Below are 21,229 nucleotides of genomic sequence, written 5' to 3'. Positions count from 1 at the left end.
AGTCCCCTGGGCCAGATGGGATTTATCCTAGGATTCTCTGGGAAGCCAGGGAGGAGATTGCAGAGCCTTTGACCTTGACCTTTATGTCGTCATTGTCGACAGGAATAGTGCCGGAAGACTGGAGGATAGCAAATGTTGTCCCCTTGTTCAAGAAGGGGAGTAGAGACAGCCCTGGTAATTATAGACCTGTGAGCCTTACTTCGGTTGTGGGTAAAATGTTGGAAAAGGTTATAAGAGATAGGATTTATAATCATCTTGAAAAGAATAAGTTCGTTAGCGATAGTCAGCACGGTTTTGTAAAGGGTAGGTCGTGCCTCACAAACCTTATTGAGTTTTTCGAGAAGGTGACCAAACAGGTGGATGAGGGTAAAGCCGTGGATGTGGTGTATATGGATTTCAGTAAGGCGTTTGATAAGGTTCCCCACGGTAGGCTATTGCAGAAAATACGGAAGTATGGGATTGAAGGTGATTTAGTGCTTTGGATCAGAAATTGGCTAGCTGAAAGAAGACAGAGGGTGGTGGTTGATGGCAAATGTTCATCCTGGAGTTTAGTTACTAGTGGTGTACCGCAAGGATCTGTTTTGGGGCCACTGCTGTTTGTCATTTTTATAAATGACCTGGATGAGGGTGTAGAAGGGTGGGTTAGTAAATTTGCGGATGACAGGAAGGTCGGTGGAGTTGTGGATAGTGCCGAAGGATGTTGTAGGTTACAGAGGGACATAGGCTGCAGAGCTGGGCTGAGAGATGGCAAATGGAGTTTAATGTGGAAAAGTGTGAGGTGATTCACTTTGGAAGGAGTAACAGGAATGCAGAGTACTGGGCTAATGGGAAGATTCTTGGTAGTGTAGATGAGCAGAGAGATCTTGGTGTCCAGGTGCATAAATCCCTGAAAGTTGCCACCCAGGTTAATAGGGCTGTTAAGAAGGCATATGGTGTGTTAGCTTTTATTAGTAGGGGGATCGAGTTTCGGAGCCACGAGGTCATGCTGCAGCTGTACAAAACTCTGGTGCGGCCGCACCTGGAGTATTACGTGCAGTTCTGGTCACCGCATTATAGGAAGGATGTGGAAGCTTTGGAAAGGGTGCAGAGGAGATTTACTAGGATGTTGCCTGGTATGGAGGGAAGGTCTTACGAGGAAAGGCTGAGGGACTTGAGGTTGTTTTCGTTGGAGAGAAGGAGGAGGAGAGGTGACTTAATAGAGACATATAAGATAATCAGAGGGTTAGATAGGGTGGATAGTGAGAGTCTTTTCCTCGGATGGTGATGGCAAACACGAGGGGACATAGCTTTAAGTTGAGGGGTGATAGATATAGGACAGATGTCAGAGGTAGTTTCTTTACTCAGAGAGTAGTACGGGCGTGGAACGCCCTGCCTGCAACAGTAGTAGACTCGCCAACGTTAAGGGCATTTAAGTGGTCATTGGATAGACATATGGATGAAAATGGACTAGTGTAGGTCAGATGGTTTCACAGGTCGGCGCAACATCGAGGGCCGAAGGGCCTGTACTGTGCTGTAATGTTCTATGTTCTAGTGTAATCTTTTGCCGCATAAAACTGAAAATGTTTCCTTTTTCAGATGTTTTAAGTTAGAGCGGAAACAGCTGAGAGAGAGTACTTGCGGCCAAATTACTCTCCATTCTCCTATTGTAAATTATTTCTAACAGATGTAAAATATTTACTAATTGGTTTTCAACCTCCATGATTTTCCTACATCCAACACAGAACCTTCAGCTTTACCTATCCACCGCGATGCTTGATTCCACAACCATCACTGTTTGACTGCCTATCCAAAATTCAGTTATGGATGAGCAGCAACATTTTGTAGTTTCATGTTGGCAAGACAGAAATTACCCTGTTTGGTCCCTGACAAACTCCATGCCCTAAATACTGCCTGCCCGGGTGCCTGTTTTTATGCAACCCTGAGCTGAGCTTCACTTTCCTCTTTCAGTTTATCTCCAAGATTCTCTACTTCAGCCTCCAAAATATTAACCCACCTGACCCCTACTGCCATTTAAAAAAATACACTCTCATTACTGCTTTACTTGCTATGATTTCTACATTTTTCAGTATTGCCCTGTTTGCTCTCCTGAATTCCACTCTACATAAACTCCACTTCATACATCAGGTACAGTACTACAGTGGTTATGTTACTGGGCTAGTATTCCAGAGACCTGGGCTGCTGTTCGAGAGAATGAGCATTCAACCATGGCAGTTTGAGAATTTGAATCCAGTTTTAAAAGTATATGGTATCAGTAAAAATGGCTATGAAGCTGTTGGACTGTTGTGGAAACCCAGTGGTTTTTCTAGAAAGATGTTGCTTGTGGCAGTAGTTTATCTTCATGAGTCCTCCGTACAGTGTTTTTTTTCATCTCTAACCAAGTTCCCACACACACCAAGCAAGTATCCATGATCGTTATTGTCACTATGCATCACTGAAGCAGACTGCCTTCAGGATAGCAATAACTTACCTTCAAATTTCTGTGGCACCACTTAAACTTATTTGGGTTGAAATTGTGTTGTATGATAGTAACGAACACAATGTATGAAAATGCTCTGTTACTTTAACAATATTAATGCATTAATATTGTTAAATACTGGACTGAGAGATTTCATACAAATCCAAGCATTACTGATATAGCACAGCAAAATTTACGAACATACGAATTAGGAGCAGAAGTAGGCCATTCGGCCCCTTGAGCCTACTCCGCCATTCAATAAGATCATGCTGGATCTGTTTGTGTTTTGAATTCCACAATCCCATCTACCCCCAGTAACCCTGGATTTCCTTGCCTAATAAGAATCTATCTCCTTTTGCCTTAAAAATATTCAATGACCCCGCCTCCACCGCCTTCTGAGGCAGAGAGTTCCAAAGTCGTACAACTCAGAAAACATTTCTCCTCATCTCTGTCCTAAAAGGGTGACCCCTAATTTTAAAACAGTGCCCCTTAGTTCTGGACTCACCCGCAAGAGGAAACATCCCCTCCAAACCCACCTTGTCTACTCCATTCAGGATCTTTTAAACTTCAATCATGTTTCCCCTGACACTTCAAAACTCTAGTGAAAACAAGCCCAGTCTGTCCAACCTTTCTTCGTAAGACAACCCGCTCATTCCAGGTATCAATCTAGTAAACCTCCTCTGAACTGTCTCCAACGCATTCACATCCTTCCTTAAATAAGAAGACCAAAACTGCACACAGTATTTGAGATGTGGTCTCAACAATGCCGTGTGTAACTGAAGTATAACATCCTTCCTTTTATTTTCAATTCGCCATTATTACCTGCTATACCTGCATACTAACATTTTGTGACTCCTGCACTAGAACACCAAGATGCCTCTTGTTAGGACCAGGTGAGAAAGAGGCCTAAGGTTCCCTTTCAGCCTTCACTTGTTCTTACTGTAACAGGGTTTTATTTTTAAACACATTGTGTTTTTAGCTCCCCCTTGGTGAATCCTTGTTCACCGCTTTCCAATTATAAGAAGCCAGCACACAAACACAGGTTTTCTTAGGTTTAAAGAAGAAAGATTGAAATTTATTAAACTTAAACTCTAATTGAGTTGATGCCTACGGATACATAAAGCGCCCACGCTAGCATGTATACGCGATACACACATGCAAATAGAGACAGAAAAGTACAGAAGAAATAAAGTGTAAAAGTTTGAGGCAATATCTGAAGAGTTGTTGTTACGGGTCTTCGAGCTCACTGTAAAGTCCTTGATCGTAGGTAGATCTTGCTTTTCAGTGGGGCCCAGTATTTTTCTTAAACCTTCTCTTGGGGTTCATGTGTCTTCAGTGGATTCAGTTCCATGAGAAAGAGATTGGCTGTGGCGAGCCAGCCAGGAGAGGTCTTTTCAGTCCAGGAGCAAACGGCTTTCTGCCGGCTCTCAGTTCAAAACTGCACAATTCAAACCCTCACATTTCCCAGCAGGTTAGTCATGTGACTAACTGGTCTGACCATGTCTTGGTTCTGTTTATTGTGTGTGTCAGGGAATGGTTCTTTGTCTACAAACACTGTCTGTTAATATGCAAAAATGTCTTTCCAGCCAGGAGCCTGGCAACCCCTTGTAACAGATCGTCTTCCCAGCAACAATTTGAAATTTAATGTCCATGTGGCAAAATTAATATTCCTCATTTCATTCTTGACACGCTGCACTTCGGAATTCTGCAGTCATTCTCAATTTAAGTTATACTCTGCTTTTTTTATTCGTCCTACCAAAGTGAACGACTTTCCATTTTCCCACATTATACTCCATCTGCCAGGTTTTTACCCACTCACTCAACCTATCGATATCGGTCTGCAACCTCCTTATGCCCTTTTTCCTACCTATCTTTGTGTCATCTACAAATTTAAACATTTGAATTTGAAGCACTGTTTCCTCGCTTGAGAACATTGAATCTTGTTTGAATCTTTTCTTTTAAACTTCAGAATATTGAAGAAAGACTTGCCTTTATATAATGCTTTTCATATCCTCAGGACCAGGTCTGACCTTTGTGATTTCTAGTCCCACAGCAGCATAGCTGAATCTTAACTGTCCTCTAGCCTTGCAAATCACTGTTCTATCATTCAAGAAGGTGACTCATCACCACCCTCTCTGGGCAACTAAGGATAGTCAATAAAATACCGGCATTGCTGGTTGCGCCCATAGTCTGAAACTGGTTTAAAAAAACATTGCCGCTGCTACTTTCTCTTGCACGACGTCTCACCACCTAGCAGCCTTGTTCTTGCCAGTTCCACTGGATCCCTGTCTTTAATGGCAAAATTCTGTTCTACAGATCCCTGCACCTTACTGTACAGCTTGTTCAATCCTACCTCAGTAACTCTCTCCAACTAACAGTGTTCCAGGTCTGGATCTTTATTAAAGGTGCCATATAAATATCAGTTGTTTACTCATTTATAGGTTGCTGTTGCAGTGATATTACCAATAGAAGGGATGGCCCAAAACACAATGGAGCAGTCCCATTTGTTGCAATGGGGTCTTAGCTTTGATCTGGCATGGAAGACCACCAGGAGTGTCCGACCCTGGCAAATAAAATATGGTATGGTAGTATAGTGGTTATGTTACTGGATTAGTAATCCAGAGGCTTGACAAATGATCCAGAGACATGAGTTCAAATCCTACCACGGCAGCTGGGGAATTTAATTTCAATTAATTTTTTTTATGCGTTCATGGGATGCGAGTGTCGCTGGCTAGGTCAGCATTTACTGTCCATCCCTAATTGCCCTTGAGAAGGCGGTGGTGAGCTGCCTTCTTGAACCGCTGCTGTGCTGTTAGGAAGGGAGTTCCGGTATTGTCAACCAGCGACAGTGAAGCAATGGTGATATAGTTCCAAGTCAGGATGGTGTGTAGCTTGGAGGGGAACTTGCAGGTGGTGGTGTTCCCATGCATTTGCTGCCCTTGTCCTTCTAGGTGGTAGTCGTCGCAGGTTTGGAAGGTACTGTCGAAGGAATCTTGGTAAGTTGCTGCAGTACATCTTGTAGATGGTACACACTGCTGCCACTGTGTCAGCAGTGGTGGAGGGAGTGAATGTTGAAGGTGGTGGATGGGGTGCCAGTCAAGCGGACTGCATTGCCCTGGATGGTGTTGAGCTTCTTGAATGTTGTTGGAGCTGCACTCAGCCAGGCAAGTGGACAGTATTCCATCACGCTCCTGACTAGTGCCTTGTAGACGGTGGATAGGCATTGGGGAGATAGGAGTTGAATTAGACACCACAGAATTCCTAGCCTCTGATTTGCTCTTATAAATGCTGTGGATACGTGGCTGGTTCAGTTCGGTTTCTGGTCAATGGTAACCCCCAGGATGTTGATAGTGGGGGATGCACTGATGGTAGTACCATAGAACATCAAGGGAGATAGTTAGATTCTCTCTTGTTGGAAATGGTCATTGTCTAGCACTTGTGTGGCATAAATGTTATTTTCCACTTATCAGCCCAAGTCTGGATGTTGTCCAGGTCTTGCTGCATCTGGACATGACTGCTCTGAGGAGCCGCAAATCGTGATGAACATGGCAGTGAACATCCCCACTTCTGACCTTATGATATTTGGAAGGTCATGATGAAGCAGCTGAAGATGTTTGGGCCTGGGACACTACCCTGAGGAACTCCTGCAGTGATGTCCAGGGACCGAGATGATTGACCTCCAGCAACCACAGCCATCTTCCTTTGTTCTATGTATGACCCCAACCAGTGGAGAGTTTCCCCCCGATTCCCATTGATTCCAGTTTTGCTAGAGTTCCTTGATGCAATTATCGTTCAGATGCTGCCTTGATGTCAAGGGCAGTCACACTCACCTCCCCTCTGGAGTTCAGCTCTTTTGTCCATGTTTGGACCAAGGCTGTAATGAGGTCAGGAGCTGAGTGGCCCTGGCAGAACCCAAATTGAGCATCAGTGAGCAGGAATAAAAAGCTAGTGTCACTAATGGTGACTGTGAAACTACCGGGTTGTGATTTTTAAAAAAAATACATCTGGTTTGCTAATGTCCTTTAGGAAAGGAAATCTCATCCTGATCTGGCCTATTTGTGACTGACTCTTAACTGCCCTCCTAAATGGTTGAGTGACCCACTCGGTTGTATTCAAGAAAGCAGCTCACTGTTTCTCATGGACAATTAGGAATGGCCCAGCCAGCAACACACGCGCGTGAATGAATGAAGAAAAATATGGTGACAAAAAATGTGGAATTAAACTTCTGCTGTCAGATTTTTCCCAATTGACTACCAAGTTGGTGTGAAGTTATTGCACCAATTGCAATCAAAGGATGAGTTCCCAGCATACTTCTTCATCAGTGATATCACCTGAATTGGCTTAGAATTGAGCAGATGTTTAGGTATGAAGTTGGTGATTATAAAAATTGATTGCACTGATAAGATGGGTACATATTTGTAATGTCATTTTGGTCTGCTTTATTTTTGGCACAAGATGAAAATGTGTCAAAACAATCATTGTCGTAGTTTTTTAAAAAATTGTACTTTTGCATTAAAGTTCATTATTGTGCAATAGCGCCTAGATGGCTCAGTACTTTTAAAGAGTAAGATGAGTAAACATTTTGGTAGAGCTCCTTCATCAGAACTATTAGCATATTTTGAGTTATTCTGCAGTTTTGCATTTTCTATGACAATTTTATTTTAGATTTATACTATTCTCACAGAAATTTGATTTTTTTTTAAAACCATGTTCCGTGTTTTGGTCCAGAGAAGGTATTGCATTTCATTTTGTTAATTTCCATTGCAGTTACCTTCTTTGCTTTAAGGAAATAAAACTCTCCATGTATACTTCATTAAATAATGTATCTGGATGAATTTAATTAATTCCCAGACAAAACAAAAAATCCAAATGCTAACATTTCTTGGTGCTCTCATGGTATAAACAATGTAATATCTTGAAACAAGCGAAATACAATCTTTTCTCTTCAGCATTTGTTACAAATTTTGGCTTTGGCATTTGTTATTTAATTGAGTAACAATATTGTAAAAAATGCAAATAGTAAACCTAATTGAATCATTTCAAATGGTTTTTTTTCTTCAACTTTTAAAATCTTGTAATTCAAACATTTGGTTTTTTTTGTTTTATTTATTTTTTATTTATTTAGAGATTCTTCTTTTGGGCCTCCTTATCTCGAGAGACAATGGATACGCGCCTGGAGGTGGTCAGTGGTTTGTGAAGCAGCGCCTGGAGTGGCTATAAAGGCCAATTCTGGAGTGACAGGCTCTTCCACAGGTGCTGCAGAGAAATTTGTTTGTTGGGGCTGTTGCACAGTTGGCTCTCCCCTTGCGCCTCTGTCTTTTTTCCTGCCAACTACTAAGTCTCTTCGACTCGCCACAATTTAGCCCTGTCTTTATGGCTGCCCGCCAGCTCTGGCGAATGCTGGCAACTGACTCCCACGACTTGTGATCAATGTCACACGATTTCATGTCGCGTTTGCAGACGTCTTTATAACGGAGACATGGACGGCCGGTGGGTCTGATACCAGTGGCGAGCTCGCTGTACAATGTGTCTTTGGGGATCCTGCCATCTTCCATGCGGCTCACATGGCCAAGCCATCTCAAGCGCCGCTGACTCAGTAGTGTGTATAAGCTGGGGATGTTGGCCGCTTCAAGGACTTCTGTGTTGGAGATATAGTCCTGCCACCTGATGCCAAGTATTCTCCGAAGGCAGCGAAGATGGAATGAATTGAGACGTCGCTCTTGGCTGGCATACGTTGTCCAGGCCTCGCTGCCGTAGAGCAAGGTACTGAGGACACAGGCCTGATACACTCGGACTTTTGTGTTCCGTGTCAGTGCGCCATTTTCCCACACTCTTTAGAGATACAGCACTGAAATAGGCCCTTCGGCCCACCGAGTCCGCGCTGACCATCAACCACCCATTTTTACTAATCCTACATTAGTCCCATATTCCTACCACATCCCATCTTCCCTCAATTCCCCTACCACCTACCTACACCAGGAGCAATTTACAATGGCCAATTTACCTGTCAACCCGCAAGTCCCTGGCTGTGGGAGGAAAGCGGAGCACCCGGTGGAAACCCACGCGGTCACAGGGAGAACTTGCAAACTCCGCACAGACAGTACCCTGAATCGAACCCGGGTCACTAGAGCTGTGAGGCTGCTGTGCTAACCACTGCGCCACTGTGCCGCCCGTTTCTGATCAATATTCATGTATCTTTTTTGAAAACTAAGTGAATGGAGCCAAAGAAAAATGCAGCTTTCGTAAGCCTTTGGTATCATCTACAACTTCACGCTTAATATGTAAACTTGTGCAGTTACTCAAAGTGAACTCCATCTGCATTAAGGATGACCACGAGAATTATGGTTGCTTTCGGCCGGGCCATTCAGTAATACAGTAACAAAATATGCAACAACTTACAATTTAAGGAAAGATTGTACAACATCCTTCTAAGCTAACTCGGGTTTCCACTATAGTGAGACAGCAGATGTTATGTGAAATGACTTTTAAAATAAAAAATCCCTTCTTGATAGACGAACTTTTTCTTTTACGGTCATTAACTAAACCAGACCTGTGCTAACGATGGATATTGCCCATCTGCGGGCAGTTCATAATAGAAACACAGCTTTGAAAAGCCGGCATCTCCAATCTTTTGACAGAAGTAAACACATGGGGGCACAGCCTTGCTCATGCAAATACACAGATCGCATACTGGGGAATTCTGTATTTTGCAGGTGCTCAGATCTGTGAATGTGGCTGAAAAGGTCTGTCTATCCAACTTGAAGTCAAAATTTTTTAATGAAGGTATTAAAAAATACACAACAATTTGGATACCTTTTAGTCATGTTGTGATTTCTTTTTGTTTCAAACTACATTTTGGATATTAAACAGTTCTATTACTGAGGAAAAATATAGGAGATGTAATTTTTTCAAAGAATATTTTGAGTGAAGCGATTAGTTCATTAACAAACCGTGACACTAAAATGTTTAACTCTTATTTTCTGTTTATAAAATATTTGGAAGTTTCCATTACAAATGTTGACATTAAAAAGTGTTACAGGAAGTAATGTTTGTGGTAAGTATGCAACATCAATAAATTTATAGATGTAAGTCTTACCTTTGTAAAGTAAACCACAATTGCACATAATTTAGTCGGTTAACCATAACACAAATGAAGGCTAATGCAAAGTGTACATAAATACAGTTAGTGTTGGTGGAAACATTAGGGAAAGTTGACAGCTGTTCCACATTTCATCAATTTTCAAACTTGTATACTTTTCGCAATTCAAGTACTGCTGTTGTCCTATTTCCTTTGTCGCTGTTAGCTAAGTGGCATAAAATATTTCTACATAGGTATATTTGGATTAATTGTACACTTAAATGTGATCCAGATGATCCATACTATTTGACATGTAGATGGATTGAGAGAGACTTTTTTGTATGAGTGAATGATGCATTTATGAATGTAGTGTTTCCATTTTGTGGTTTATGGATGTCAAGGCTTTAGTGGCGGTGCACAAAAGATTTACTAGAATGTTTCCAGGGTTGAGGGACTTCAGTTATGTAGATAGATTGGAGAAGCTGGTGTTGTTCTCCATAGAGAAGAGAAGGTTGAGGGCAGATTTGATAGAGGTGTTCAAAATCATGAGTGGGGGGGGGGGGGGTCAAATAAAGTAGAAAGAGAAACTGTTCCCATTGGCGAAAAGGTCGAGAACCAGAGGATGCAGATTTAAAGTGATTAGCAGAAGAATCAAAGTAACATGAGGAAAATCTTTTTTATGCAGCAAGTGGCTGCAATCTGGACTGCACTGCCTGAAAGGGTGGTAGAAACAGATTTGATCTTCCTTTTCAAAAGGGAATTGGAGGAACACCTGAAGAGACTATATTTGCAGGGCTGCGGGGAAAGGGCAGGGAGTGGGACTAGCTAAGTTGCTCATGCAGAGACCCGGCATGGGCTCAACTGGCCGAGTTGCCGCCTCCTGTGTTGTAACCATTCTATGATTTTATTTTCCTGATGGAAGGTCAAAGTCATACATTTAATTAATTTATTCCACACTTCAATAATCCTGAGACAAACTTTAGAGTCTGGCATACATTAAATAATCAGTGTTAACTCAGCTTATGTAGCATATTGATATCAATAAATTAGGAAAGATTACACTTCGTGAGCAAATTTCAAGGCTGTACAGTCTACTTCCTGTGTGATTTTAATTTATCACCCCTCAATGTTTCCATCCATGTATTTCATCCGAAGTGTTATACAACTTTAAATCTCATGATCCGAGTTTAGAAAAACACAGTCTAGAATACTGCAAGATTTTTTTTTTCCACAGTTCAAGTGGTCACTCTATGAAAATGTTGTTATAGTTCAGTTGCTAATGTAAACATTCCACAACCGTACCATTCATGATTTAGTGAAAGCACTGTTTGAAAATTTCATGAAATAACCATATAGAAAATACAGCATATGCAAAACATACATACATGTGAACAATATCCGTTTGCTCTGCCATTTGTTCCAAACAATATATAAATTATAATTTGCATTCACTTAATGGTGTGTTTGAGTTTAGCAACACTTTCTGACTGTTCTAGATAAATTTATATTATGACAATGAGAGGCACCATGTTTGTGCACTAATGCACTCACCTAAAACACTACAGCCAACTTACCCGTAATGCCAAATAACCTGTAGTATTTGTACCAAACATTGGTTTCTAAGTCATTTAGTTTTATTTATTTTTTAATCTGCTCTTTTAGATGTGTAAAGTTATAGCACAGCTATAAAACATTCCTTGATACTCCAAATTAATATGAAAAGTTTTCCTGAATAATTTTTAATGTCGACATTCAATAACGTTGTCCCTTTTCTAATTTGTGTTGTTGATTATTGGCAATAGTGGTAAGAGTTTTTTTTCATTCGCGGGATGTGGGCGTCGCTGACCAGGCCAGCATTTATTGCCCATCCCTAAATGCCCTTGCGAAGGTGGTGGTGAGCTGCCTTCTTGGACCGTTGCAGTCCATGTGAGGTAGGAACACCCACAGTGCTTTTAGGAAGGGAGTTCCAGGACTTTGACCCAGCGACAATGAAGGAACGGCGGTATAGTTCCAAGTCAGGATGGTGTGTGACTTGGAGGGGAACTTGCAGGTGTTGTTCCCATGCATTTGCTGCCCTTGTCCTTCTAGTTGGTAGAGGTCGTGGGTTTGGAAGGTGCTGTTTAAGGAGCTTTGGTGCGTTGCTGTAGTACATCTTGTAGATGGTACACACTGCTGCCACTGTACGTCGGTGGGGGAGGGAGTGAATGTTTGTGGATGGTGTGCCAGTCAAGCGGGCTGCTTTGTCCTGGATGGTGTGTCGAGCTTCTTGAGTGTTGTTGGAGCTGCACCCATCCAGGCAAGTGGAGAGTATTCCATCACACTCCTGACTTGTGCCTTGTAGATGGTGGACACGCTTTGGGGAGTCGGGAGGTGAGTTACTCGCCACAGGATTCCTCGCCTCTGACCTGCTCTTGTAGCCATGGTATTTATATGGCTACTCCAGTTCAGTTTCTGGTCAGTGGTAGCCCCTGATTACTGTGGATACAGACTGTACATGGACAAGCTGGCTGATTACTGTACTGGAGATACAGACTGTAGCGGGGGATTCAGCGATGGTAATGCCATTGAATGTTAAGGGGAGATGGTTAGATTCTCTCTTGTTGGAGATGGCCATTGCCTGGCGCTTGTGTGGCGCAAATGTTACTTGTCACTTATCAGCCCAAGCCTGGGTATTGTTCAGGTCTTGCTGCATTTCTACACTGACTGCTTCAGTATCTGAGAAGTCACGAACATTGTGCAAGCATCAGCGAACATTCCCACTTCTGACCTTATGATTGAAGGAAGGTCATTCATGACGCAGCTGAAGATGGTTGGGCCTAGGACGCTACCCTGAGGAACTCCTGCAGTGATGTCCTAGAGCTCAGATGATTGACCTCCAACAACCACACCATCTTCCTATGTGCTAGGTATGACTCCAGCCAGGGAGGGTTTTCGCCCTTTTTTCCATTGACCTTAGTTTTGCTAGGGCTCCTTGATGCCATACTCTGTCAAATGCTGCATTGATGTCAAGGGCAGTCACTCTCACCTCACCTCTTGAGTTCAGCTCTTTCTTTGTCCATGTTTGAACCAAGGCTGTAATGTGGTCAGGAGCTGAGTGGCCCTGGCGGAACCCAAACTGAGCGTCACTGAGCAGGTTATTGCTAAGCAAGTGCCGCTTGACAGCACTGTTGACACCTTCCATCACTTTACTGATGATTGAGAGTAGGCTGATGGGGCGGTAATTGGCCGGGTTGGACTTGTCCTGCTTTTTGTGTACAGGACATACCTGGGCAATTTTCCACATTGCAGGGTAGATGCCAGTGTTGTAGCTGTACTGGAACAGCTTGGCTAGGGGCGCGGCAAGTTCTGGAGCACAGGTCTTCAGTACCGTTGCTGAAATATTGTCAGGGCCCATAGCCTTTGCAGTATCCAGTGCCTTCAGTCATTTTTTGATATTACGCGGAGTGAATCGAATTGGCTGAAATCTGGCATCTGTGATGCTGGGGACTTCAGGAGGAGGCCGAGATGGGTCATCAACTCAGCACTTCTGGCTGAAGATTATTGCAAATGCTTCAGCCTTATCTTTCGCACTAATGTGCTGGGCTCCCCCATCATTGAGGATGGGGATATTTGTGGAGCCAACTCCTGCAGTTAGTTGTTTAATTGTCCACCACCATTCATGGCTGGATGTGGCAAGACTGCAGAGCTTAGATCTGATCCGTTGGTTATGGGATCCCTTAGCTCTGTCTATTGCATGCTGCTTATGCAGTTTGGCACGCAGATAGTCCGGTGTTGTAGCTTCACCAGGTTGACACCTCATTTTGAGGTATGCCTGGTGCTGCTCCTGGCATTCCCTCCTGCACTATTCTTTGAACCAGGGTTGGTCTCCTGGCTTGATGGTAATGGTAGAGTGGGGGATATGCCGGGTCATGAGGTTACAGATTGTGGTTGAGTATAATTCTGCTGCTGCTGATGGCCCACAGCGCCTCATGGATGCCCAGTTTTGCATTGCTACATCTGTTCGAAATCTATCCCATTTAGCACGGTGGTAGTGCCACACAACACGATGGAGGGTGTCCTCAATGTGAAGGCGGGACTTCGTCTCCACAAGGACTGTGCGGTGGTCACTCCTATGAATACTGTCATGGACAGATGCATCTGTGGCAGGCAGATTGGTGAGGACGAGGTCAAGTATGTTTTCCCCTCTTGGTTCTCTCACCACGTGCTGCATACCCAGTCTAGCAGATATGTCCTTTAGGGCTCGGTCAGTAGTGGTGCTACCAAGCCACTATTGGTGATGGACATTGAAGTCCCCCCATCCAGAGTACATTCTGTGCCCTTGCCACCCTCAGTGCTTCCTCCAAGTGCTGTTCAACAGACTACTGTTGTTCAAAATGGAAAAGAGCAGTTATATAGTTTTAATAACTGAGAAGTCATAGCATTTAATTTAGGACCATTTTGTCAACCCAATTATTCTTCTATAGAATTTGCTGGTTCTCGCAAGTATACATCCCTACAATCCTCAAACTTTCTCCCTTCCTTGCCTGACGGCACTAGCTCCTTACAAGGGTAAGATTACAGGGGTACAGACTGGCCTTTGGTTCCAGTGAGATTAGCAGATTGCTTGAAGAGTACAAATGTTTCCATTATCGGTGATAAAAGGAAAAACATTCTAAAAGCAGTAACTTTAGTTTGATAACATTTTGCAAAATGAAAAAGTACTTCTGTGATTTTTTTTGGGTTGGTTGTCTTCCTGCATCTTGTTAACTTCTGTAACCCAAAATGCAAAGTCACTTTGTCAGGTTAATAAGATACTTATTGTGGAGACTAAATAATTGGTATACTAGAGTTTATTCAGCCAGAAAATTAGGATACGCCTTCGATGATTGACAATAAGACTGAATATGCCACAATTTCCTGTTTATATGCCTCATCAGTCCAGTAGAAGTTGGTGGGCTTAAATCACATTTTGCTAAGTACATGATGTTTATTTTCCAAGTCTTCCTCCTGTTTATCCCCAAAATGAATTTTTTCATCTTTATCTACGTTAAATTGCATTTGCCACCTGTAAATTCCATTCTCTTACTTTCTAAAATGTTTTGCAGTCATCCTTGCAGTTTGCCAAACTTGCCACAGTGCCCATTTACCTTAAAACTAAAATGCTGGAAGCGCACAGCAGGTCAGACAACAACTGTGAAACAAACAGACAAGTTGATGTTTAAAATAAAATCGATGAGGGTTCTCGGTACCCCACTGGTCCTTTGTGAATGTTGGGTAAAGACAGGACTGGGTTCAGCAGTGTTCCTACATGTTGAAAATTCTACCAACAACCACTGTTATAGCTCACACACAAATAATGGGCAAGGAATCAAAGGCCATTCAGTACCTCTGGAACTGTACCCTAGTAAGGAGCTTATTGCCTTGAGGTAAGGAATGGAGAAAGTTTGAGGAGATTGTGAAGGAGATAGTGAGGGGGGATTGACACTGTTCTGTGCAGCCAAGAGTGAGAGTCCAGAAGGCTGTGTTGCCTACCCGGTGCCAGAGTTCAGGACATCTGCGAAGGGCTGGACAGGAACTTGGAGTGGGAGGGGGAGGATACAGTTGTCGTGGTCCATGTAGGTACCAATGAAATAGGTAGGACTAGGAAAGAGGTTCTGCTTAGATGGTATGAGAAGCTAGGCACCAAATTGAAGAGCAGAACCTTAAGGGTAATAATCTCTGAATTATTACCTGAGCCAGGTGCCAATTAGCAGAGGGCACATAAGATTAGTGAAATTAATATGTGGCTCACAGATTGGTGTGGGAGAAGTGGGTTTTGGTTTGTGGGGCATTGGCACCAGTACCTGGGAAAGTGGGGGCTTTACCGTTGGGATAGTCTGCACCTGAACCATGCTGGGACCAATCTTCTGGCAAACTGTATGACTAGAGAAGTAGAGATGGCTTTAAACGAAACAAGGTGGGTGAGGGATCATGCTTGGGTAGATGTCGCAAATCAAGGGCTGGAGTCAAGGCAGGAGAGCAGAATAGTAATATGGGAAATGAAAGTCAGAGAATGGCAGGAAGGGACAGAGAGAAAAAAACTTAAGAATACGCCAACAGTCAAGACTAGATGTTACAAAGATAACAAAAAGACAAAACTAAAGGCTCTGTATCTGAATGCACGCAGCAGTCATAACAAAGTAGACAAATTGATAGCGTACATTGAAGTAAATAAATATGATCTGATAGCCATTACGGAGACATGGCTGCAGGCTGACAAGGATTGGGTCCTGAATATTGAGGGGTATATGACATTCAAGAAGAATCGGAAGCTAGGTAAAGGTGGAGAGGTAGCTCTTTTAATCAAGGATGGCACTGGTGCAATAGTTAGAGATGACCTTGGTTCAGGAGATCAGGATGCAGAAATAGTTTGGGTGGAGATAAGGAATAGTAGGGGAAAGAAGTCATAGTGGGAGTGGTCTACAGGCCCCCTAACAGTAACAACAATGTAGGATGAAGTGGACAAGAAGAAATATTGGGTACTTGTGATAAAGTAATGGCAATAATCATGGGTGATTTTAATCTACATATAAACAGGAAAAATCCAATGTTTAGCAAAATACTGCCGATGCTGGAAGTCTGAAACAAAAACAAAAAGTGCTGGAAATACTCAACAGGTCTGGCAGTATCTGTGGTGAGATGAGCAAAGTTAATGTTTCAGGTCTGTGATCTTTCATCAGAACTGGCAAAGGTTAGAAAAGAATTAGGTTTTTAGCAAGTGAAGGGGAGGAGGGTGGGGGAGAGAACAAAGGGGAAGGTGTTTGATGGGGCTGGAGAGATTAAATGACAAAGCTGTCCTGGGACAAAGGCAATGTGTGTGTTAATGCTTGTGGTGAAAGACGAAGCATTAGTCCAGAGAGACTGTTAATAGCAGAATAATGAGCAGCTCTGACTACATGAAAAGCAGGCACACGGTTAAAAAAAATAAAATATTAAAAAAGGTCAGTCATGCTCTGAAGTTATTGAACTCAATGTTCCGTCCGCAAGGCTGTAGCGTGCATAATTGAAAAATCAGGTGCTGCTCCTCAAACTTGCGGTGATATTCACTAGAACACTGGAGAAGGCCAAAGACAGAAATGTTGGCATGAGAGCTGGTGGGGGGGGCGGGGGGGGTGGTGGTAGTGTTGAAATGGCAAGCAACCAGAAGCTCAGGGTCATGCTTTCAGACTGAGCAGAGATGTTCAGGAAAGCGGTCACCCAATCTGCTTTTGAGGAGACCAAACTAGGGGGCACTGTTTTAAAATTAGGGGTCGCCCTTTTAGGACAGAGATGAGGAGAAATTTTTTGAGGATTGTGCGACTTTGGAACTCTCTGCCTCACAGGTGGTGGAAGCAGTGTTGTTGAATCTTTTTAAGACGGAGGTAGATAGATTCCTTTTAGGCAAGGGAATCACAGGTTATCTGGGTAAATGGGAGTGTGGAATTCGAAACACAAACAGAACAGCCATGATCTTATTGAATGTCAGAGCAGGCTCAAGGGGTCGAATGGCCTACTTCTCCTAATTTGTATGTTTTGTATGAGACAAAAAGCACTTGTGTTTGTTTGAGGATTGTAGTGATGTATACTTGTGAGAACCAGCAAATTCTATTGAAGAATTATTGAGTTGACAAAATGGTCCTAAATTAAATGCTATGACTTCTCAGTTGTTAAAATTATATAATTGCTGTAAGAAATAGAAATAACTTACTGGGACATTAATGCATTTAAAAAAGAACTGCACCTAAACATGTAGCCTCTGATTGATCTGGTATTTCAGCCAAGCTTCTTGGGACTCTATTTTATCCCCTGTTTTTGAACAGTCATGCAGTTATGCTATTTGTCTTTTGGTGTCAGCATCAACTTATCATCTCACTACTTAGAGGCACGATCTTGGATTTGTTCAGTTTTCTTAAGGATCTGGTGATTCTGGATTCTTCTGAAAATTGGTGTATTTAGGTGGATCTGTGCAACAATAACAGTGGCGCAGTAGGGCGGCGCAGTGGTTAGCACCGCAGCCTCACCGCTCCAGCGACCCGGGTACAGTTCTGAGTACTGCCTGTGCGGAGTTTGCAAGTTCTCCCTGTGACCGTGTGGGTTTCCGCCAGGTGCTCCAGTTTCCTCCCACAGCCAAAGACTTGCAGGTTGATGGGTAAATTGGCCATTGTAAATTGCCCCTAGTGTAGGTAGGTGGTAGGAGAATGGTGGGGATGTGGTAGGGAATATGGGATTAATGTAGGATTAGTATAAATGGGTGGTTGTTGGTCGGCACAGACTCGGTGGGCCGAAGGGCCTGTTTCAGTGCTATATCTCTAAAATAAAAAAAAAGACTTTAATTCTCAGTTCTCGTAAATTGCTTTCAAAATAAGAATGCTAGAAACAATTTATACATATTTTAAATAGAAAATGTCGGAAACAAAATAGGTATGTTGAAAGAACTTTTCAGAAGTGTACAGAAAAATGCATTGTGAAATCATAAATGGAATATACACACTGCAGACCAAAGATAATTAGACTTCAGTGTTTCAGTGCAGTGTTGCAAATACAGACCCGAAACCTCTTGCACCTTTCTGGAAATTTAGTAACAGTTCATTTGAAAAAGTGTTATATTCCAAATTAAAATTCAGTAGGCACATTTGATCATATTCACTGTCACACTTTTTACAGCCGCAATTGATGGAACCCAGTTCTGTTAAAAACATTATTTTAAGAGATTTTGTGTGTGCAATTACCTTGGAATGCATCTCCCAAGACGACATCATTGAAGTTTCCATTTAATACCAGAATATTGAATTTTTAAATAGACATACTTCCAAAAGTACTGTAGAATATCAAATGGCACAAATTCAATCTGAAACATTTAATTTCTGAAGATGTTTTGGTGTGAATGATTTTGCTAATTAAGTGATGGATTTTGTATTTGGAGAACTGGCACACTGTTAAGTACCATAGAAACATTACAGCACAAGAAGACATTCAGCCCATCGTGTCTGTGCCAGCCAAAAAAAAATAGCCGCCCAGTCTAATCCCACCTTCCAGCACCTGGTCCATAGCCTTGCAGGTTACAGCACTTCAGGTGGGTATGCCGACAATATACAAAATATGATGCAGTTGCCAGCACAATAGTTTGGACTGAGTTCATTTCCAACTTCTTGCTGGTACTCTTTGATTTAGATTCTACTTCCTCCATCTTCTTTGCCCATCTGACCATATTGGATTTCTTTGCACATTCATCATCTGTATAGCAATCTTTTTGTGCAATTTGTTGCATCAGATGCTAATTTTGGGTTTCTGAAATGGAAATGTTAAATTCCCTAAATTCTGCATCAGCATAAAATGAAATCACCAACAGATTGGGATGTAAACAAGTGACATGTTAAACAAGCAAGTACCCACCTCCATGTTGTCAAATGGATTAAAAATGCAATTATGGATAATAATTACAATTATTGATAGCGAAGTCATTTTAAAGTGCCACTTTTGTCCACATGATCAAGCCTTGATATACGGGTATTAACAGCACTTGTTTGGCATGTATATAGTGGCTGATAATGGGCTTTAAATCACAAATCTAACGTAATATATTGTGTAAAGCTGTAGTTTTAATTGCAATCCTTCAGCATCTAAATAGCTATTTGCCATTCTAAATTGGAGTACATTGAACCATTTGTCATTTTAAAGCAAATCTTCCTACTCAGCTGCCAACATGAATGACACTTAGAATAGGTATTGTCGAAATATACTATTTTGAGTCTGTAATTTTTGTGTTGCATATGCTGTTTGTTTCATTGAATGTGTGGATTATGACTTCAAAATAAAAAAGCGTAGCATAATATTTTTCATACACTTGCTGGACAAACATTTCACTCCTTGAGCAACAATCATGTTAATTTCCTGCCCCTCCCCACCCCCGTCACTTGTATTCAGTCACATTTTGCAAATCAAATTTAGTGAATGTCAGAAGCATAACTGTAGGTTTTCCTTGAGTTTCCATTTCAATTTCATGTCTTCATTATAGAATTTTTTATTTGACTGCACTAATATTTGCTGCATAATATATCAACAATTTTTGCCCTGCGGGCTAAATTGTGAGCAGTTTCTGTTGTGAACTTGTATCATCTACTTTTGATTGGAGGCTGTTGAAATTCGTTCTGTATACAGCCTTTACAATCTTTTCTTTTTATTTGTTTTTGGGGTGTGAATGTTGTTGGCAAGGCCAGCATATATTGCCCTCGAGAAGGTGGTGATAAGCCACTGCCTTGAACCGCTAGAGTGTATGTGGTGTAGGTACATGGACAGTACTGTTAGGAAGGGAGTTCCAGGATTTTGAGCCCGTGACAATGAAGGTATATTTTCAAGTCAGGATGGTGAACTTGAACTTGCTGTTGGTTGTGGTCCCATGCACCTGCTTCCTTTTGTTCTTTCAGGTTTTAAAGACTTGGAAAGTGCTGGCGAAGGAGCCTTGACAAGTTGCTGCAGTGCATCTTGTAGATGGTACACACTGCTGCGACTACACTGATGGTGGAGGCAGTAAATGTTTTGAGGTGGTGGATTGGGTGCCAGTCAAGAGGACTGCTTTGTCCTGGATGTTGTCAAGCTTCTTGAGTGTTGTTGGAGTTACACTTCTCCAGGTAAGTGCAGAGTGTTCCATCATGCTCCTGACTCATGTCTTTGGCAAGGCTTTGGGGAGTCAGGAGGTGAGTTAGTGCAGAATTCCCAGCCACTGACTGCTCTTGTAGCTACAGTATTTCTATGGCTTGCCCAATTAGGTTTCTGGTAATGGTGGGGGAATTCAGTAATGGTAATGCCATTGAATGTCAAGGGTAGATGCTTAGATCCTCTCTCATTGGAGATGGTCATTGCCTGGCACTTATGTGGTGCGGATGTTATTTGCCACTTATCAGCCCAAGCCTGAAGGTTGTCCAGATCTTGCTGCATGCAGGCACGGGCTGCATCGTTTTATGAGGAGTTCTGAATGGTACTGAACACTGCAATCATCAGCAAACATCCCCGCTTCTGACCTTCTGATTGAGAGGTCATTGATGAAACAGCTGAAGATGACTGGGCCTTGGACACTGCCCTACAGAACTCCTGCAGCAACGTCTTGGGCTGAGATGATTGGCTTCCAACAACTGCAATCATCATCCTTTGTGCGAGGTATGTCTCCATCCAGCGGAGCATTTTCCCCCGATTCCCATTAACTTCACTTTTACTAGGGCTGCTTGATGCCCTAGGGAAGCCTTGCGAAAAGGTGCCCCGAACACTTAAAAATCCACGAACGGCTCCTCGGCCGCAACTTCAAAGCGCCCGCGGGAGATGGCTCGGAGAGCTTCTGCAGCGCACTGTCGGCAATGCTGGTACCGGCGCACGTGGATGTTGCTCACCTCCCGAAGGACGCGGAGGAGATTTCCAGGTGTCGATGGTGGGAACTGAGGAAATAGCTTATTACCTGCACCCCCTCTTTTACCGCCCCCCCCCCCCCCCCTTCCCCTTCCCAGCTCCACACACTCAGCTCACCCCCCGCACCCCCTTACCCCCTCACAACCCCTTCCCAGCCTCCCCCCCGCACCATCTTCCCCCCTGCACCACCCCCTTACAGCCCCCTTCCCAGCTCCCTCTCGCACCCCCATCCCTCCACCCCTCCCCCTCGCACCCCCTCCTCCCACCGGCATCATCCGATACCTGTGTAGGGGCCCTAACAA

At 42.9% G+C, this 21,229-nt stretch overlaps 1 protein-coding gene across 4 annotated transcripts in view; it reads left to right on the top strand.

Annotated features, from left to right (window-relative positions):
• Positions 1 to 21,229, top strand: part of il6st (interleukin 6 cytokine family signal transduce) — a 116,640-nt gene that overhangs the window by 10,136 nt on the left and 85,275 nt on the right. For 2 of the 4 annotated variants that reach the window (XM_068033361.1, XM_068033343.1), the window contains exon 2: positions 19,955 to 20,158. The exons of the other annotated variants lie outside the window; for them this stretch is intronic. The gene's annotated coding sequence lies outside the window, so the exon portion shown is untranslated. The remainder of the gene's footprint in view (positions 1 to 19,954; positions 20,159 to 21,229) is intronic. 4 annotated transcript variants of the gene reach the window in all.

The sequence above is a fragment of the Heterodontus francisci genome, chromosome 1, assembly GCF_036365525.1.
Source record: "Heterodontus francisci isolate sHetFra1 chromosome 1, sHetFra1.hap1, whole genome shotgun sequence".
In the NCBI taxonomy this organism is placed as follows: domain Eukaryota; kingdom Metazoa; phylum Chordata; class Chondrichthyes; order Heterodontiformes; family Heterodontidae; genus Heterodontus; species Heterodontus francisci.
The sequence above is the reverse complement of the archived record's forward strand: the minus strand, read 5'-3'. Positions and strand labels throughout refer to the sequence as shown.